The following is an 18896-nucleotide window of genomic DNA, read 5'->3' as shown; positions in this document are numbered from 1 at the left end:
CATTGAGACAGTTACATTATCTCCCGAGATAGTGGGCCTGACACAACAGTACATTTAGCTCCTGCCGGTGGGTCCTTTGCCAATTATGTTCAATCTGTGCCCTCTGGTTACCAATCCGCCTGCTGCTGGAGAAAAGAGGCTCAGAATATCTGAGGTAGGAAAGTATGCCATAACTTTACAAATCATTGGTTAGCCCTCAGGATTTTAAATATCTCCGTCAGACCTCCTCTCAGCTGCCTCTCCTCCAAGGAAAACAAGGTGGAACCGTGGTTAGCACTGCTGCCTCACAGCGCCAGCGACCCAGGTTCAATTCCAGCCTTGGGTGACTGTCTATGTGGAGTTCAGTGGGGTCACAGGGATAGGACAGAGGAGTGGCCTCGGTCGGGTGCTCTTTCAGAGGGTGGGTGCAGACTCGATGGGCTGAATGGCCTCCTTCTGCACTGTATAATTCCATGAACTACTTCAATCTATCGACATGACTGAAGTTCCTCATCCCCGGAACCATTCTCATGAGTCTTTACTCCTCTCTCTCTCACCCTCTCTCTCTCTCTCTAATTGCCTTCACGTCCTTCCTAAGCGGCACGCTAGCACCGTGGTTGGCACTGTTGCTTCACAGCTCCAGGATCCCAGGTTCGATTCCGGCTTGGGTCACTGTCTGTGCGGAGTCTGCACATCCTCCCCGTGTGTGCGTGGGTTTCCTCCGGGTGCTCCGGTTTCCTCCCACAGTCCAAAGACGTGCAGGTTAGGTGGATTGGCCGTGCTAAATTGCCCTTAGTGTCCTGTGGTGAACCACTGTAATAGGAGATGTAAGGTAGGACCTGCGCTACAGGTTCGCCGGTAGCTCCTGGGTGGGGTGCTCTTTCCAAGGGCTGGTGCAGGCCCGATGGGCCGAATGGCCTCCTTCTGCACTGTAATTTCTATGAAAGTCTATGAAAATTCATGTGTGCTGAGCCAGTTTTTCCTTGCTCGCTGCTCTGTATTTATTTCGCAATTTTGTTGCATTGTTTGCAAAAATATAAAATCCTAATAAATGTGCTTTTTTGTTAAACCTCTCCAGTGCCTTAGATTTTCCTTCATTATTGGTTCTAAAACTTTAAAAACCATTGATGTTGAACTGATCTCATCCACTGGCTGCAGAAAATTAGCTGGCTGGTTGAGCACAGGGCTAAATAGCTGGCTTTCAAAGCAGACCAAATCAGGCCAGCAGCGTGGGTTCAATGCCCGTACCAGCCTCCCCGAACAGGCGCCGGAATGTGGCGACTAGGGGCTTTTCACAGTAACTTCATTTGAAGCCTACTTGTGACAATAAGTGATTTTCATTTTCATTTCATATGTTAGGTAGGGTTATGGGGATAGGTTGGGGGAGTAGGAATGGAGGGCGGTGCTCTTTCAGATTGTATGATTCATCTTCCACTTGTCTATCCATTCCACCAACTTGTCTATTTGAATGTCTACACTTTCCTCCTCACAGTTCTCAATGCTTCCAGGTTTTGTGTCAATGGCAAACTTTGAAGTTGCGCCCTGAGCACCCAGATCTCGGTCGTGTATGGCAAGGGTCTGTGATGGAATGAATGGCTCCCTCTGTCTCTCTGACATCAAAGCAGCATTCATTTCTTCCTTCTAATTGTATAGTCTGCTGATATGTTCATTCCACCTCCCTGCCCTGATTGGGATTATGAAATATCAGTGACTCGACTCGCATGTGACCTGTAATCCGCCCCAGTGCAAAAAGACTTCAACAGGATTTTGCAAAGTAGTTTCATTGTACGTTCGGGGAACTTGCTCGATTAATTGGTGCTAATTCATTTCCTGATGGTGAAACTGGGACTTCAGGAATGACTGCTTTCCCCACCCCATTGCGGGAAATCTTAACTGCTGACTCTTGATGTGGGAGCCAAGTTCTCCAGGATTGCCCCTGGAGCCTCCAGCAAGTTAAGGTGAATTTCCTGGGTGTTGCCAGAATTGGTGCCTTTTCATCGAATGTTTTACTTTCTTAACTCTAATTATAAAACGGAGACGTCTGGGTGGGGAGGATTGCCAGTGGCTGATTGAGACTGGGAGGCACTAGGACAAAGCCGGTTAAAACTCTATTTTTGTAATTAGTTCTTGGGATGTGGGCCTCGCTAGGCCACCATTTGTTGCCCGTTCGAATTGCCCTTGAACTGAGTGGCTTGCTTGGCCACTTCAGAGTGGGGCAGTTAAGATGCAACCTCATTGCTGGGGGTCTGGAGTCACATGTAGGCCAGACCAAGTAAGGACGGCAGATTTCCTTCCCTAAAGGACATTAGCGAACCAGGTGTGGGTTTTTACGACAATCAGCAATGGTTTCATCGTCATCATTAGACTTTTAATTCCAGATTTAAAAAAAAAATTTTTATTAGGGTATTTGTAAGTTTTTATAATAATAACAATACCAGCAACATAAACATGGTACAATAAGCATTTCCACCCCAGTCCCAATCTTCACACCCCCCAATAATAAAAGAACAATTCGGCCCCCCCCCACTTTTGGATTGCTGCTTCTGCTGATTTTAATTTTCCCCGAGAAAGTCGATGAACGGCTGCCACCTCCGGGTGAACCCCACCATTGACCCTCTTAAGGCGAACTTTATATTCTTGAGACTGAGAAACCCAGCCATGTCACTAACCCAGGTCTCTACACTCGGGGCTTCGAGTCCCTCCCCAATAACAAGACCCATCTCCGGGCTACCAGGGAGGCAAAGGCCTCTTTCGCCCCCTGAACCCCCGGCTCTTCCGACACTCCAAAGATCGCCACCTCCGGACTCGGCACCACCCGTGTTTTTAGTACCGTGGACGTTGCCTTGGCGAAACCCTGCCCAAACCCTCTAAGCTTCAGGTAAGCCCAAAACATGTGGACATGGTTTGCTGGGCTTCCCGCACACCTCGCACACCTATCCTCAACCCCAAAAACTTGCTCATCCTACCCGCCGTCATGTGTGCCCGGTGGACTACCTTAAATTGTATCAGGCTAAGCCTGGCACATGATGAGGAGGTATTAACCCTGCTTAGGGCATCCACCCATAGCCCTGCCTCTATCTCTCCTCCTAGCTCGTCCTCCCACTTGCCCTTGAGCTCCTCCACCGGAGTTTCCTCCGCCTCCGACAGCTCCTGGTAAATATCCGACACCTTCCCCTCTCCCACCCAGGTACCGGAAACTACTCTATCCTGTATCCCCCGTGGCGGCAGCAGCGGAAAGGCCGGAACCTGCCTTCTGAAGAAGTCTCGCACCTGCAAATACCTAAACCCATTCCCTGCTGGCAATTCAAATTTATCCTCCAAGGCTTTCAAGCTGGGGAAGCTCCCGTCTATAAATAGATCCCCCATCCTCCTAATTCCTGCCCTTTGCCATCTCCGGAACCCACCATCCTGCCTACCCGGTACAAACTGGTGATTATTATAAATCGGGGTCCAAACCGATGCTCCCTCCCCTCTCTTATATCTCCTCCACTGCCCCCAGATTCTCAGAGCCGGCACCACCACCGGACATGAGGAGTATCGGGCCGGCGAGAACGGAAGAGGTGCCATTATCAGTGCTCCCAAACTGGTGTCTACATGGCGCCGCCTCCATCCGCTCCCACACCGACCCCTCCCCCACTACCCACTTCCTGATCATGGCTATATTAGCCGCCCAGTAGTAATTGCAAAGGTTCGGCAGCGCCAACCCGCCCTCCCCCCGACTGCGCCCCAGCAACACTTTCTTCACTCGCGGGGTTTTACCCGCCCACACAAAGCCCAAAATAACCTTATTCACCCGCTTGAAAAAGGCCCTCGGGATGAAGATGGGGAGGCACTGAAAGACAAACAGAAATCTGTGGAGGACCGTCATTTTCACGGTCTGTACCCTCCCCGCCAGTGATAGCGGGAGCATGTCCCATCGCTTAAAGCCCCCTTCCATTTATTCTAGGAGCCGGGATAGGTTTACCTTGTGCAGTGCCTCCCATTCCCGGGCCACCTGGATTCCCAGATATCGAAAGCTCCTTCCTACCATTCTAAGTGGCAGCTCTCCCAGTCTCTTCTCCTGCCCTCTTGCCTGGATCACAAACATCTCGCTTTTCCCCATGTTCAATTCATACCCCGAAAAATTCCCAAATTCCCGAGCATCCGCATAATTTCCCCCATCCCATCCAACGGATCTGAAATATACACGAGCAGGTCACCTGCGTAGAGCGAGACCCGGTGCTCCACCCCCACCCCCACCCCCCCTCCCCGAAGCAGCCCTTTCCAGCTCCTCGAAGCTCTTAGCACCATGGCCAATGGCTCTATAGCCAGAGCAAACAATTACGGGGAGAGGGGGCACCCTTGCCTCGTCCCTCGATGTAGTTTAAAATACCCCGACCTCAGCTGGTTTGTACGCACACTCGCCACTGGTGCCCGATAAAGCAACCACACCCAGTTAATAAAGCCCTCCCCAAACCCAAACCTTCCCAGCACCTCCCACAGGTAATCCCACTCCACCCGATCAAAAGCCTTCTCCGCATCCATCGCTGCCACCACCTCCACCTCCTCTCCTTCTGAGGGCATCATAATAACATTTAAAAGTCTTCGAACATTGGCCTTGAGCTGCCTGCCCTTAACAAATCCCGTCTGGTCTTCCTCTATCACCCCCGGGACACAGTCCTCTATCCTTGTGGCCAGTGCCTTAGCCAGTAGTTTGGCATCCACATTCAGTGAAGAAATCGGCCTGTATGACCCGCATTGCTCCGAATCCTTCTCCCGTTTCAGGATCAATGAAATCGAGGCCTGCGACATTTTTGGGGGGAGGACTCCCTTCTCTCTTGCTTCGTTAAATGTCCTCACCAGCAGTGGGCTCAATGTCTCTGAAAATTTCTTATAGAATTCCACTGGGTAGCCGTCCGGCCCCGGAGCCTTGCCCGACTGCATGCCCTCTAGCCCTCAATTATTGCCTCAATTTCAATTGGGGCTCCCAGCCCTTCCACCAGATCCTCATCCACCCTCAACTGACTCAAAAACCGCCTCATCCCCTCCACCCCAGCCGGGGGTCCCGACTCATATAATTTGCTGTAAAAGTCCTTAAACACCTCATTCACCCCCACTGGGTCCAGGATCGTATACCCACCTCTACTCTTTACTCTCCCTATCTCCCTGGCCGTCTCCCTTTTTCTGAGCTGGTGCGCTAACATTCTGCTTGCCTTTTCCCCGTACTCATTGATGCGCAATCAATTACTCTCGAGACAAGGTGAGTCATAACTAATCGGCTTTAATCAGCTAGAACTGTACCCAGCAGCTTCGATACAGAAAGTGAAGGCTGCTGGGACGGCATCGGTTCTTATACTCCACCTCTCAGGGCGGAGCTATGTACATCGGCCAATGGTAGACTCCTGGGTCTAGCCAATGGTCATCCACCTCTCAGGTACCGCAATACCTGGTATTACCACATTCACCCCCTGTTAAAAAAGAGCCCGGCGGGTGATGGCCAGCGTTAATGTCGCCTTTCGCATGGTAGGACCAGGTATGGAGGTGCCGTGATGTCGAGGGTAATAGCAAAGTGTTCATGGTGCAGTCGATCGGGTGGCCTGGTTGTCCTTCTGGAGTGTCTGGGCTTCGGCGGTGATCCTGATGGGGGTCCCGGCGGTTGCGACTCCGGGAACGTGGTGTTGTCCTCCCAGGCAGCTTCGTCACCACTAAGTGGCGCTATTGGGGCGAAATGTGGGCGGGGGGGTGGCGCCTGTAGGGGGCGTCGGTGCTTGTTCGGGCCTAAGCAGGGGTGGCGGGAGTACTGACCCTCCGGTCAGGTGCTGCGGGGAGTGTGGGGGTGGGGGCAATGGTTCGGGTGCGCGTGGGGTTCCGGCGGGCGCCAGGTCCCGAAGGGAGACCGTGTCTTGGGTGGCCGTCAGGTAACGCTACATAGGCGTACTGGGGGTTGGCGTGCAGCAGGTGGACCCTCTCGACCAACGGGTCCGACTTGTGCGCCCTCACATGTCTCCGAAGCAAGATGGGTCAAGGTGTCGCCAGCCAGGTTGGGAGCGAGGTCCCGGAGGAGGACTTCCTGGGGAAAACAAGGAGACGTTCATGAGGTGTCTGGTAGTACAGAGCAGCGACCGGATGGAGTGAAGGGGCACCGGGAGGACTTCCTGCCAACGAGAGACTGGGAGATTCTTGGACCGTAGGGCCAGTAGAACGGTCTTCCAGACCGTGCCATTCTCCCTCTCTACCTGCCCGTTTCCCTGGGGGTTGTAACTGGTCGTCCTGCTCGAGGCGATGCCTTTGCTGAGCAGGAATTGACGCAGTTCGTCACTCATAAAGGAGGACCCCCTATCACTGTGTATGTATGCGGGGAAACCGAACAGTGTAAAGATAGAACATAGAACATAGAACAATACAGTGCAGTACAGGCCCTTCGGCCCACGATGTTGCACCGAAACAAAAGCCATCTAACCTACACTGTGCCATTATCATCCATATGTTTATCCAATAAACTTTTAAATGCCCTCAATGTTGGCGAGTTCACTACTGTAGCAGGTAGGGCATTCCACGGCCTCACTACTCTTTGCGTAAAGAACCTACCTCTGACCTCTGTCCTATATCTATTACCCCTCAGTTTAAAGTTATGTCCCCTCATGCCAGCCATTTCCATCCGTGGGAGAATGCTCTCACTGTCCACCCTATCTAACCCCCTGATCATTTTGTATGCCTCTATTAAGTCTCCTCTTAACCTTCTTCTCTCCAACGAAAACAACCTCAAGTCCATCAGCCTTTCCTCATAAGATTTTCCCTCCATACCAGGCAACATCCTGGTATATCTCCTCTGCACCCGCTCCAAAGCCTCCACGTCCTTCCTATAATGCGGTGACCAGAACTGTACGCAATACTCCAAATGCGGCCGTACCAGAGTTCTGTACAGCTGCAACATGACCTCCTGACTCCGGAACTCAATCCCTCTACCAATAAAGGCCAACACTCCATAGGCCTTCTTCACAACCCTATCAACCTGGGTGGCAACTTTCAGGGATCTATGTACACGGACACCTAGATCCCTCTGCTCATCCACACTTTCAAGAACTGTACCATTAGCCAAATATTCTGCATTCCTGTTATTCCTTCCAAAGTGAATCACCTCACACTTCTCTACATTAAACTCCATTTGCCACCTCTCAGCCCAGCTCTGCAGCTTATCTATATCCCTCTGTAACGTGCTACATCCTTCCACACTATCGACAACACCACCGACTTTAGTATCGTCGGCAAATTTACTCACCCACCCTTCTGCGCCTTCCTCTAGGTCATTGATAAAAATGACAAACAGCAACGGCCCCAGAACAGATCCTTGTGGTACTCCACTTGTGACTGTACTCCATTCTGAACATTTCCCATCAACCACCACCCTCTGTCTTCTTTCAGCTAGCCAATTTCTGACCCACATCTCTAAATCACCCTCAATCCCCAGCCTCTGTATTTTTTGCAATAGCCTACCGTGGGAAACCTTATCAAACGCTTTGCTGAAATCCATATACACCACATCAACTGCTCTACCCTCGTCTACCTGTTCAGTCACCTTCTCAAAGAACTCAATAAGGTTTGTGAGGCATGACCTACCCTTCACAAAGCCATGCTGACTATCCCTGATCATATTATTCCTATCTAGATGATTATAAATCTTGTCTCTTATAATCCCCTCCAAGACTTTACCCACTACAGACGTGAGGCTCACCGGTCTATAGTTGCCGAGGTTGTCTCTGCTCCCCTTTTTGAACAAAGGGACCACATTTGCTATCCTCCAGTCCTCTGGCACTATTCCTGTAGCCAATGATGACATAAAAATCAAAGCCAAAGGTCCAGCAATCTCTTCCCTGGCCTCCCAGAGAATCCTAGGATAAATCCCATCAGGTCCCGGGGACTTATCTATTTTCAGCCTGTCCAGAATTGCCAACACCTCTTCCCTACGTACCTCAATGCCATCTATTCTATTAGCCTGGGGCTCAGCATTCTCCTCCACAACATTATCTTTTTCCTGAGTGAATACTGACGAAAAATATTCATTTAGTATCTCGCCTATCTCTTCAGACTCCACACACAATTTCCCATCCCTGTCCTTGACTGGTCCTACTCTTTCCCTAGTCATTCGCTTATTCCTGACATACCTATAGAAAGCTTTTGGGTTTTCCTTGATCCTTCCTGCCAAATACTTCTCATGTCCCCTCCTTGCTCGTCTTAGCTCTCTCTTTAGATCCTTCCTCGCTACCTTGTAACTATCAAGCGCCCCAACTGAAACTTCACTCCTCATCTTCACATAGGCCTCCTTCTTCCTCTTAACAAGAGATTCCACTTCCTTGGTAAACCACGGTTCCCTCGCTCGACGCCTTCCTCCCTGCCTGACCGGTACATACTTATCAAGAACACGCAGTAGCTGATCCTTGAACAAGCCCCACTTATCCAGTGTGCCCAACACTTGCAGCCTACTTCTCCACCTTATCCCCCCCAAGTCACGTCTAATGGCATCATAATTGCCCTTCCCCCAGCTATAACTCTTGCCCTGCGGTGTATACTTATCCCTTTCCATCATTAACGTAAACGTCACCGAATTGTGGTCACTGTCCCCAAAGTGCTCTCCTACCTCCAAATCCAACACCTGGCCTGGTTCATTACCCAAAACCAAATCCAACGTGGCCTCGCCTCTTGTTGGCCTGTCAATATATTGTTTCAGGAAACCCTCCTGCACACACTGTACAAAAAACGACCCATCTATTGTACTCGAACTATATCTTTTCCAGTCAATATTTGGAAAGTTAAAGTCTCCCATAATAACTACCCTGTTACTTTCGCTCTTATCCAGAATCATCTTCGCCATCCTTTCCTCTACATCCCGAGAACTATTAGGAGGCCTATAAAAAACTCCCAACAGGGGGACCTCTCCTTTCCTGTTTCTAACTTCAGCCCATACTACCTCGGAAGAAGAGTCCCCATCTAGCATCCTCTCCGCCACCGTAATACTGCTCTTGACTAGCAGCGCCACACCTCCCCCTCTTTTGCCTCCTTCTCTGAGCTTACTAAAACACCTAAACCCCGGAACCTGCAACATCCATTCCTGTCCCTGCTCTATCCATGTCTCCAAAATGGCCACAACATCAAAGTCCCAGGTACCAACCCATGCTGCCAGTTCCCCTACCTTGTTTCGTATACTCCTGGCATTGAAGTAGACACACTTCAAACCACCTACCTGAACACTGGCCCCCTCCTGCGACGTCAAATCTGTGCTCCTGACCTCTATACTCTCATTCTCCCTTACCCTAAAACTACAATCCAGGTTCCCATGCCCCTGCTGCATTAGTTTAAACCCCCCCAAAGAGCACTAACAAATCTCCCCCCCAGGATATTTGTGCCCCTCAGGTTCAGATGTAGACCATCCTGTCTGTAGAGGTCCCACCTTCCCCAGAAAGAGCCCCAGTTATCCAGAAATCTGAATCCCTCCCGCCTGCACCATCCCTGTAGCCACGTGTTTAAATGCTCTCTCTCCCTATTCCTCATCTCACTATCGCGTGGCACGGGCAACAACCCAGAGATAACAACTCTGTTTGTTCTAGTTCTGAGCTTCCATCCTAGCTCCCTGAAAGCCTGCCTGACATCCTTGTCCCCTTTCCTACCTATGTCGTTAGTGCCAATGTGGACCACGACTTGGGGCTGCTCCCCCTCCCCCCTAAGGACCCGGAAAACACGATCCGAGACATCACGTACCCTTGCACCTGGGAGGCAACATACCAAACGTGAGTCTCTCACGCTCCCACAAAATCTCCTATCTGTGCCCCTGACTATAGAGTTCCCAATTACTAATGCTCTGCTCCTCTCCCCCCTTCCCTTCTGAGCAACAGGGACAGACTCCGTGCCAGAGGCCCGTACCCCATGGCTTACCCCTGGTAAGTCCCCCCCCCCACAAGTATCCAAAGCGGTATACTTGTTTCTCAGGGGAACGACCTCAGGGGATCCCTGCACTGACTGCTTTTTCCCAGTCCCTCTTACAGTTACCCACCTATCTCCAATCTTTGGTGTAACTAATTCCCTGAAGCTGCTATTTATGACCCCTTCTGCCTCCCGAATGATCCAAAGTTCTTCCAACTCCAGCTCCAGTTCCCTAACTCGGTCTTGGAGGAGCTGGAGATGGCAGCACTTCCTGCAGGTAAAATCAGCAGGGACACTAACTGCATCCCTCACCTCAAACATCCTGCAGGAGGAACATTGCACTCCCTTCCCTGCCATTCCTCTAACTTTCTACCAAGATCTGGCTAACAATTAAATTAAATTTTTTATAAAAAATAATATAATAAAATATGGTACTTACCTCAGACCAATGGGTTTTATTATTAGGTTAGAGGAGGAGGGCGGGTGGGAGACACTACACGTGTAGTGTCTCGGGTTTCCTCTCCACCAGAATTTATTGGTGAGGGTCTTCCCAGACGTCCGCGGGTCGACTTCCTGTTCCCGCCTAAAACACTAATTTAAAAAAGATACCCTGGACGGCCTTGATGACGGTGGTTGTGGTCATGTCTGGGCAGGGGATGGCGAATAGGAACCAGGAGTACTCGTCAATCACGTTCAGGAAATACATGTTGCGGTCGGTGGAGGGGAGGGGGTCTTTGAAATCCATACTGAGGCGTTCAAAGGGACGGGAAGCCTTTATCAGGTGCGCCCTCTCTGGCCGGTAGAAGTGCGGTTTGCACTCCGCGCAGATTTGGCAGTCCCTGGTGACGGACCTGACCTCCTCGATGGAGTTGGGCAGGTTGCGGGTCTTGATAAAATGAAAGAAACGAGTGACCTCCGGGTGGCAGAGGTCCTCATGGAGGGCTCGTAGGCGGTCCACTTGTACGGTGGCACAAGTGCCGTGGGACAGGGCGTCAGGAGGCTCGTTCAGCTTCCCCGGACGTACAAGATCTCGTTATTGTAAGTGGAGAGTTCTATCCTCCACCGCAACATCTTGTCATTCTTAATCTTGCCCCGCTGCGCATTATCAAACATGAAGGCCACCGACCGTTGTTCCGTGAGGAGAGTGAATCTCCTGCCGGCCAGGTAATGCCTCCAGTGTCGCACAGCTTCGACTATGGCCTGGGCCTCCTTTTCGACCGAGGAATGGCGAATTTCAGAAGCGTGGAGAGTGCGGGAGAAGAAAGCCACGTGCCTGCCCTCTTGGCTGAGGGTGGCCGCCAGAGCTACGTCGGACGCATCGCTCTCGACCTGGAAGGGGAGGGACTCGTCGATGGCGCGCATCGTGGCCTTTGCAATGTCTGCTTTGATGCGGCAGAAGGCCTGGCGGGCCTCCGTCGACAGGGGGAAGGTTGTGGACTGGATTAGGGGTCGAGCCTTGTCTGCGTAATTGGGGACCCACTGTGCATACTAGCTGAAGAACCCGAGGCAGCGCTTCAGGGCCTTGGGGCAGTGAGGGAGGGGGAACTCCATGAGGGGGCGCATGGGCTCAGGGTCGGGGCCTATAACTCCACTTCGCACAACATAGCCTAGAATGGCTAGACGGTCGGTGCTGAACACGCATTTATCCTTATTGTATGTCAAATTAAGGTATATTCGCGGTCTGGAGAAATGTTCGGAGGTTGGTGTCGTGGTCCTGCTGGTCATGGCCGCAGATGGTGACGTTATCAAGATACGGGAACGTTGCGCTTAAGCCGTACCGGTCAACCATTCGGTCCATCTCTGGCTGGAAGACAGAGACCCCGTTCGTGACACCGAAGGGAACCCTTAAAAAGTGATAGAGCTCCCCATGAGCGGAGTGGGGTTGGGTGTGAGCGGAGTGGGGTTGTGTGTGAGCGGAGTGGGGTTGTGTGTGAGCGGAGTGGGGTTGTGTGTGAGCGGAGTGGGGTTGTGTGTGAGCGGAGTGGGGTTGGGTGTGAGCGGAGTGGGGTTGGGTGTGAGCCGAGGGGTTGTGTGTGAGCGGAGTGGGGTTGTGTGTGAGCGGAGTGGGGTTGGGTGTGAGCAGAGTGGGGTTGGGTGTGAGCGGAGTGGGGTTGGGTGTGAGCGGAGTGGGGTTGTGTGTGAGCGGAGTGGGGTTGTGTGTGAGCGGAGTGGGGTTGTGTGTGAGCGGAGTGGGGTTGTGTGTGAGCGGAGTGGGGTTGGGTGTGAGCGGAGTGGGGTTGGGTGTGAGCGGAGTGGGGTTGGGTGTGAGCGGAGTGGGGTTGGGTGTGAGCCGAGGGGTTGTGTGTGAGCGGAGTGGGGTTGTGTGTGAGCGGAGTGGGGTTGTGTGTGAGCGGAGTGGGGTTGTGTGGGAGCGGAGTGGGGTTGGGTGTGAGCGGAGTGGGGTTGGGTGTGAGCGGAGTGGGGTTGGGTGTGAGCGGAGTGGGGTTGGGTGTGAGCCGAGGGGTTGTGTGTGAGCGGAGTGGGGTTGGGTGTGAGCAGAGTGGGGTTGTGTGTGAGCGGAGTGGGGTTGGGTGTGAGCGGAGTGGGGTTGGGTGTGAGCGGAGTGGGCTTGGGTGTGAGCCGAGGGGTTGTGTGTGAGCGGAGTGGGGTTGTGTGTGAGCGGAGTGGGGTTGGGTGTGAGCAGAGTGGGGTTGGGTGTGAGCGGAGTGGGGTTGGGTGTGAGCGGAGTGGGGTTGTGTGTGAGCGGAGTGGGGTTGTGTGTGAGCGGAGTGGGGTTGTGTGTGAGCGGAGTGGGGTTGTGTGTGAGCGGAGTGGGGTTGGGTGTGAGCAGAGTGGGGTTGGGTGTGAGCGGAGTGGGGTTGGGTGTGAGCGGAGTGGGGTTGGGTGTGAGCCGAGGGGTTGTGTGTGAGCGGAGTGGGGTTGTGTGTGAGCGGAGTGGGGTTGTGTGTGAGCGGAGTGGGGTTGTGTGGGAGCGGAGTGGGGTTGGGTGTGAGCGGAGTGGGGTTGGGTGTGAGCGGAGTGGGGTTGGGTGTGAGCGGAGTGGGGTTGGGTGTGAGCCGAGGGGTTGTGTGTGAGCGGAGTGGGGTTGGGTGTGAGCAGAGTGGGGTTGTGTGTGAGCGGAGTGGGGTTGGGTGTGAGCGGAGTGGGGTTGGGTGTGAGCAGAGTGGGGTTGGGTGTGAGCGGAGTGGGGTTGGCTGTGAGCGGAGTGGGGTTGGGTGTGAGCGGAGTGGGGTTGTGTGTGAGCGGAGTGGGGTTGTGTGTGAGCTGAGTGGGGTAGGGTGTGAGCTGAGTGGGGTTGTGTGTGAGCGGAGTGGGGTTGTGTGTGAGCGGAGTGGGGTTGGCTGTGAGCGGAGTGGGGTTGGGTGTGAGCGGAGTGGGGTTGGGTGTGAGCTGAGTGGGGTTGTGTGTGAGCGGAGTGGGGTTGGGTGTGAGCAGAGTGGGGTTGTGTGAGGGCGGAGCGGGGTTGGCTGTGAGCGGAGTGGGGTTGGGTGTGAGCGGAGCGGGGTTGTGTGTGAGCTTGAGTGGGGTTGTGTGTGAGCGGAGTGGGGTTGTGTGTGAGCTGAGTGGGGTTGGGTGTGAGCGGCGTGGGGTTGTGTGTGAGCGGAGTGGGGTTGGGTGTGAGCAGAGTGGGGTTGTGTGTGAGCGGAGTGGTGTTGGGTGTGAGCGGAGTGGGGTTGTGTGTGAGCGGAGTGGGGTTGTGTGTGAGCGGAGTGGGGTTGGGTGTGGGCGGAGTGGGGTTGTGTGTGAGCGGAGTGGGGTTGTGTGTGAGCGGAGTGGGGTTGTGTGTGAGCGGAGTGGGGTTGTGTGTGAGCGGAGTGGGGTTGTGTGTGAGCGGAGTGGGGTTGGCTGTGAGCGGAGTGGGGTTGGGTGTGAGCGGAGTCGGGTTGGGTGTGAGCGGAGTGGGGTTGTGTGTGAGCTGAGTGGGGTTGTGTGTGAGCGGAGTGGGGTTGGGTGTGAGCGGAGTGGGGTTGGGTGTGAGCGGAGTGGGGTTGTGTGTGAGCGGAGTGGGGTTGGCTGTGAGCGGAGTGGGGTTGGGTGTGAGCGGAGTGGGGTTGTGTGTGAGCGGAGTGGGGTTGTGTGTGAGCGGAGTGGGGTTGTGTGTGAGCGGAGTGGGGTTGGGTGTGAGCGGAGTGGGGTTGGGTGTGAGCGGAGCGGGGTTGTGTGTGAGCGGAGTGGGGTTGGGTGTGAGCGGAGTGGGGTTGTGTGTGAGCGGAGAAGGGTTGGGTGTGAGCGGAGCGGGGTTGTGTGGGAGAGGAGTGGGGTTGTGTGTGAGCGGAGTGGGGTTGGGTGTGGGCGGAGTGGGGTTGTGTGGGAGAGGAGTGGGGTTGTGTGTGAGTGGAGTGGGGTTGGGTGTGAGCGGAGCGGGGTTGTGTGTGAGCTTGAGTGGGGTTGTGTGTGAGCGAAGTGGGGTTGGGTGTAAGTGGAGTGGGGTTGTGTGTGAGCGGAGTGGGGTTGTGTGTGAGCGGAGTGGGGTTGGGTGTGAGCGGAGTGGGGTTGGGTGTGAGCGGAGTGGGGTTGGGTGTGAGCGGAGTGGGGTTGGGTGTGAGAGGATTGGGGTTGGGTGTGAGCGGCGTGGGGTTGGGTGTGAGCGGAGTGGGGTTGTGTGTGAGCGGAGTGGGGTTGGGTGTGAGCGGAGTGGGGTTGGGTGTGAGAGGATTGGGGTTGGGTGTGAGCGGCGTGGGGTTGGGTGTGAGCGGAGTGGGGTTGGATGTGAGCGGAGTGGGGTTGTGTGTGAGCTTGAGTGGGGTTGGGTGTGAGCGGAGCTGGGTTGTGTGTGAGCGGAGTGGGGTTGTGTGTGAGCGGAGTGGGGTTGTGTGTGAGCGGAGTGGGGTTGTGTGTGAGTTGAGTGGGGTTATGTGTGAGCGGAGTGGGGTTGGGTGTGAGCGGAGTGGGGTTGTGTGTGAGCGGAGTGGGGTTGGGTGTGAGCGGAGTGGGGTTGGGTGTGAGCGGAGTGGGGTTGTGTGTGAGCGGAGTGGGGTTGTGTGTGAGCGGAGTGGGGTTGGGTGTGAGCTGAGTGGGGTTGTGAGTGAGCGGAGTGGGGTTGGGTGTGAGCGGAGTGGGGTTGTGTGTGAGCGGAGTGGGGTTGGGTGTGAGCGGAGTGGGGTTGTGTGTGAGCGGAGTGGGGTTGTGTGTGAGCGGAGTGGGGTTGGGTGTGAGCGGAATGTGGGGTTGTGTGTGAGCGGAGTGGGGTTGTGTGTGAGCGGAGTGGGGTTGGGTGTGAGCGGAGTGGGGTTGGGTGTGAGCGGAGTGGGGTTGGGTGTGAGCGGAGTGGGGTTGGGTGTGAGCGGAGTGGGGTTGGGTGTGAGTGGATTGGGGTTGTGTGTGAGCAGAGTGGGGTTGTGTGTGAGCGGAGTGGGGTTGTGTGTGAGCGGAGTGGGGTTGGGTGTGAGCGGAGTGGGGTTGTGTGTGAGCTGAGTGGGGTTGTGTGTGAGCGGAGTGGGGTTGTGTGTGAGCTGAGTGGGGTTGTGTGTGAGCTGAGTGGGGTTGGGTGTGAGCGGAGTGGGGTTGTGTGTGAGCGGAGTGGGGTTGTGTGTGAGCGGAGTGGGGTTGTGTGTGAGCGGAGTGGGGTTGGGTGTGAGCGGAGTGGGGTTGTGTGTGAGCGGAGTGGGGTTGTGTGTGAGCAGAGTGGGGTTGTGTGTGAGCTGAGTGGGGTTATGTGTGAGCGGAGTGGGGTTGGGTGTGAGCGGAGTGGGGTTGGGTGTGAGCGGAGTGGGGTTGGCTGTGAGCGGAGTGGGGTTGTGAGTGAGCGGAGTGGGGTTGGGTGTGAGCGGACTGGGGTTGTGTGTGAGCGGAGTGGGGTTGTGTGTGAGCGGAGCGGGGTTGTGTGTGAGTGGAGTGGGGTTGGGTGTGAGCGGAGTGGGGTTGTGAGTGAGCGGAGTGGGGTTGGGTGTGAGCGGAGTGGGGTTGGGTGTGAGCGGAGTGGGGTTGTGTGTGAGCGGAGTGGGGTTGTGTGTGAGCGGAGTGGGGTTGGGTGTGAGCGGAGCGGGGTTGGGTGTGAGCAGAGTGGGGTTGGGTGTGAGCAGAGTGGGGTTGTGTGTGAGCGGAGTGGGGTTGTGTGTGAGCGGAGTGGGGTTGGGTGTGAGCGGAGTGGGGTTGGCTGTGAGCGGAGTGAGGTTGTGTGTGAGCGGAGCGGGGTTGTGTGGGAGAGGAGTGGGGTTGTGTGTGAGCGGAGTGGGGTTGGGTGTGGGCGGAGTGGGGTTGTGTGTGAGCGGAGTGGGGTTGGGTGTGAGCGGAGCGGAGTTGTGTGTGAGCTTGAGTGGGGTTGTGTGTGAGCGAAGTGGGGTTGGGTGTGAGCGGAGTGGGGTAGTGTGTGAGCGGAGTGGGGTTGTGTGTGAGCGGAGTGGGGTTGGGTGTGAGCGGAGTGGGGTTGGGTGTGAGCGGAGTGGGGTTGGGTGTGAGCGGAGTGGGGTTGGGTGTGAGCGGAGTGGGGTTGGGTGTGAGCGGAGTGGGGTTATGTGTGCGCGGAGTGGGGTTGGGTGTGAGCGGAGTGGGGTTGGGTGTGAGCGGAGTGGGGTTGGGTGTGAGCGGAGTGGGGTTGGGTGTGAGCGGAGTGGGGTTGGGTATGAGCGGAGTGGGGTTGGGTGTGAGCGGCGTGGGGTTGGGTGTGAGCGGAGTGGGGTTGGGTGTGAGCGGAGTGGGGTTGTGTGTGAGCGGAGTGGGGTTGGGTGTGAGCGGAGTGGGATTGGGTGTGAGCGGAGTGGGGTTGGGTGTGAGCGGAGTGGGGTTGGGTGTGAGCGGAGTGGGGTTGGCCGTGAGCTGAGTGGGGTTGTGTGTGAGCGGAGTGGGGTTGTGTGTGAGCTGAGTGGGGTTATGTGTGAGCGGAGTGGGGTTGTGTGTGAGCGGAGTGGGGTTGTGTGTGAGCGGAGTGGGGTTGTGAGTGAGCGGAGTGGGGTTGGGTGTGAGCTGAGTGGGGTTGTGTGTGAGCGGAGTGGGGTTGTGTGTGAGCGGAGTGGGGTTGTGTGTGAGCTGAGTGGGGTTATGTGTGAGCGGAGTGGGGTTGTGTGTGAGCTGAGTGGGGTTGTGTGTGAGCGGAGTGGGGTTGTGTGTGAGCGGAGTGGGGTTGTGTGTGAGCGGAGTGGGGTTGTGTGTGAGCGGAGTGGGGTTGTGTGTGAGCGGAGTGGGGTTGGGTGTGAGCGGAGTGGGGTTGTGTGTGAGCTGAGTGGGGTTGTGTGTGAGTGGAGTGGGGTTGGGTGTGAGTGGAGTGGGGTTGTGTGTGAGCGGAGTGGGGTTGTGTGTGAGCGGAGTGGGGTTGTGTGTGAGCGAAGTGGGGTTGGCCGTGAGTGGAGTGGGGTTGGGTGTGAGCGGAGTGGGGTTGTGAGTGAGCGGAGAGGGGTTGTGTGTGAGCGGAGTGGGGTTGGGTGTGAGCTCAGTGGGTTGTGTGTGAGCGGAGTGGGGTTGTGTGTGAGTGGAGTGGGGTTGTGAGTGAGCGGAGTGGGGTTGTGTGTGAGCGGAGAAGGGTTGTGTGTGAGCGGAGTGGGGTTGGGTGTGAGCTCAGTGGGTTGTGTGTGAGCGGAGTGGGGTTGTGTGTGAGCGGAGTGGGGTTGTGTGTGAGCGGAGTGGGGTTGTGTGTGAGCGGTGTGGGGTTGGGTGTGAGTGGAGTGGGGTTGCGTGTGAGCGGAGTGGGGTTGTGTGTGAGCGGAGTGGGGTTGTGTGTGAGCGGAGTGGGGTTGTGTGTATAGGAGTGGGGTGGTGTGTATAGGAGTGGGGTTGTGTGTATGGGAGCGGAGTGGGGTTGTGTGTATGGGAGCGGAGCGGGTTTGTGTGTATAGGAGTGGGGTTGTGTGCATGGGAGCGGAGTGTGGTTGTGTGTATGGGAGCGGAGTGGGGTTGTGTGTATGTGAGCGTAGTGGGGTTGTGTGTATGGGAGAGGAGTGGGGTTGTGTGTATGGGAGCGGAGTGGGGTTGTGTGTATGGGAGTGGGGTTGTGTATGGGAGCGGAGTGGGGTTGTGTGTACAGGAGTGGGGTTGTGTGTATAGGAGTGGGGTTGTGTGAAAGGGAGCAGAGTGGGTTTGTGTGTATAGGAGCGGAGTGGGGTTGTGTGTATGGGAGCGGAGTGGGGTTGTGTGTATAGGAGTGGGATTGTGTGTATGGGAGCGGAGTGGGGTTGTGTGTATGGGAGCGGAGTGGGGTTGTGTGTATGGGAGTGGGGTTGTGTGTATGGGAGCGGAGTGGGGTTGTGTGTATGGGAGTGGGGTTGTGTGTATGGGAGCGGGGTGGGGTTGTGTGTATGGGAGTGGGGTTGTGTGTATGGGAGTGGGGTTGTGCGTATGGGAGTGGGGTTGTGTGTATGGGAGCGGAGTGGGGTTGTGTGTATGGGAGCGGAGTGGGGTTGTGTGTTTGGGAGTGGGGTTGTGTGTATGGGAGCGGAGTGGGGTTGTGTGTATGGGAGCGGATTGGGGTTGTGTGTATGGGAGCAGAGCGGGTTTGTGTGGAAAGGAGCAGAGTGTGGTTGTGTGTATGGGAGCGGAGTGGGGTTGTGTGTATGGGAGTGGGGTTGTGTGTATGGGAGTGGGGTTGTGCGTATGGGAGTGGGGTTGTGTGTATGGGAGCGGAGTGGGGTTGTGTGTATGGGAGCGGAGTGGGGTTGTGTGTTTGGGAGTGGGGTTGTGTGTATGGGAGCGGAGCGGGTTTGTGTGGAAAGGAGCAGAGTGTGGTTGTGTGTATGGGAGCGGAGTGGGGTTGTGTGTATGGGAGCTGAGTGGGGTTGGCCGTGAGCGGAGTGGGGTTGGGTGTGGGCGGAGTGGGGTTGGGTGTGAGCGGAGTGGGGTTGTGTGTGAGCGGAGTGGGGTTGTGTGTGAGCGGAGTGGGGTTGTGTGTGAGCGGAGTGGGGTTGTGTGTGAGCGGAGTGGGGTTGGGTGTGAGCGGAGTGGGGTTGTGTGTGAGCGGAGTGGGGTTGGGTGTGAGCGGAGCGGGGTTGGGTGTGAGCAGAGTGGGGTTGGGTGTGAGCAGAGTGGGGTTGTGTGTGAGCGGAGTGGGGTTGTGTGTGAGCGGAGTGGGGTTGGGTGTGAGCGGAGTGGGGTTGGCTGTGAGCGGAGTGAGGTTGTGTGTGAGCGGAGCGGGG

At 55.5% G+C, this 18896-nt stretch overlaps 1 protein-coding gene across 1 annotated transcript in view; it reads left to right on the top strand.

Annotated features, from left to right (window-relative positions):
- The first annotated feature begins 1784 nt into the window (after nt 1-1784).
- LOC140424700 (riboflavin transporter 2-like) overlaps nt 1785-18896 on the top strand; it is a 204472-nt gene continuing 187360 nt past the window's right edge. The window contains exon 1 of the mRNA XM_072507993.1: nt 1785-1937. The gene's annotated coding sequence lies outside the window, so the exon portion shown is untranslated. The remainder of the gene's footprint in view (nt 1938-18896) is intronic.

This window comes from Scyliorhinus torazame, chromosome 6 (genome assembly GCF_047496885.1).
Source record: "Scyliorhinus torazame isolate Kashiwa2021f chromosome 6, sScyTor2.1, whole genome shotgun sequence".
In the NCBI taxonomy this organism is placed as follows: domain Eukaryota; kingdom Metazoa; phylum Chordata; class Chondrichthyes; order Carcharhiniformes; family Scyliorhinidae; genus Scyliorhinus; species Scyliorhinus torazame.
This window is presented reverse-complemented; position numbering and strand designations above follow the sequence as displayed.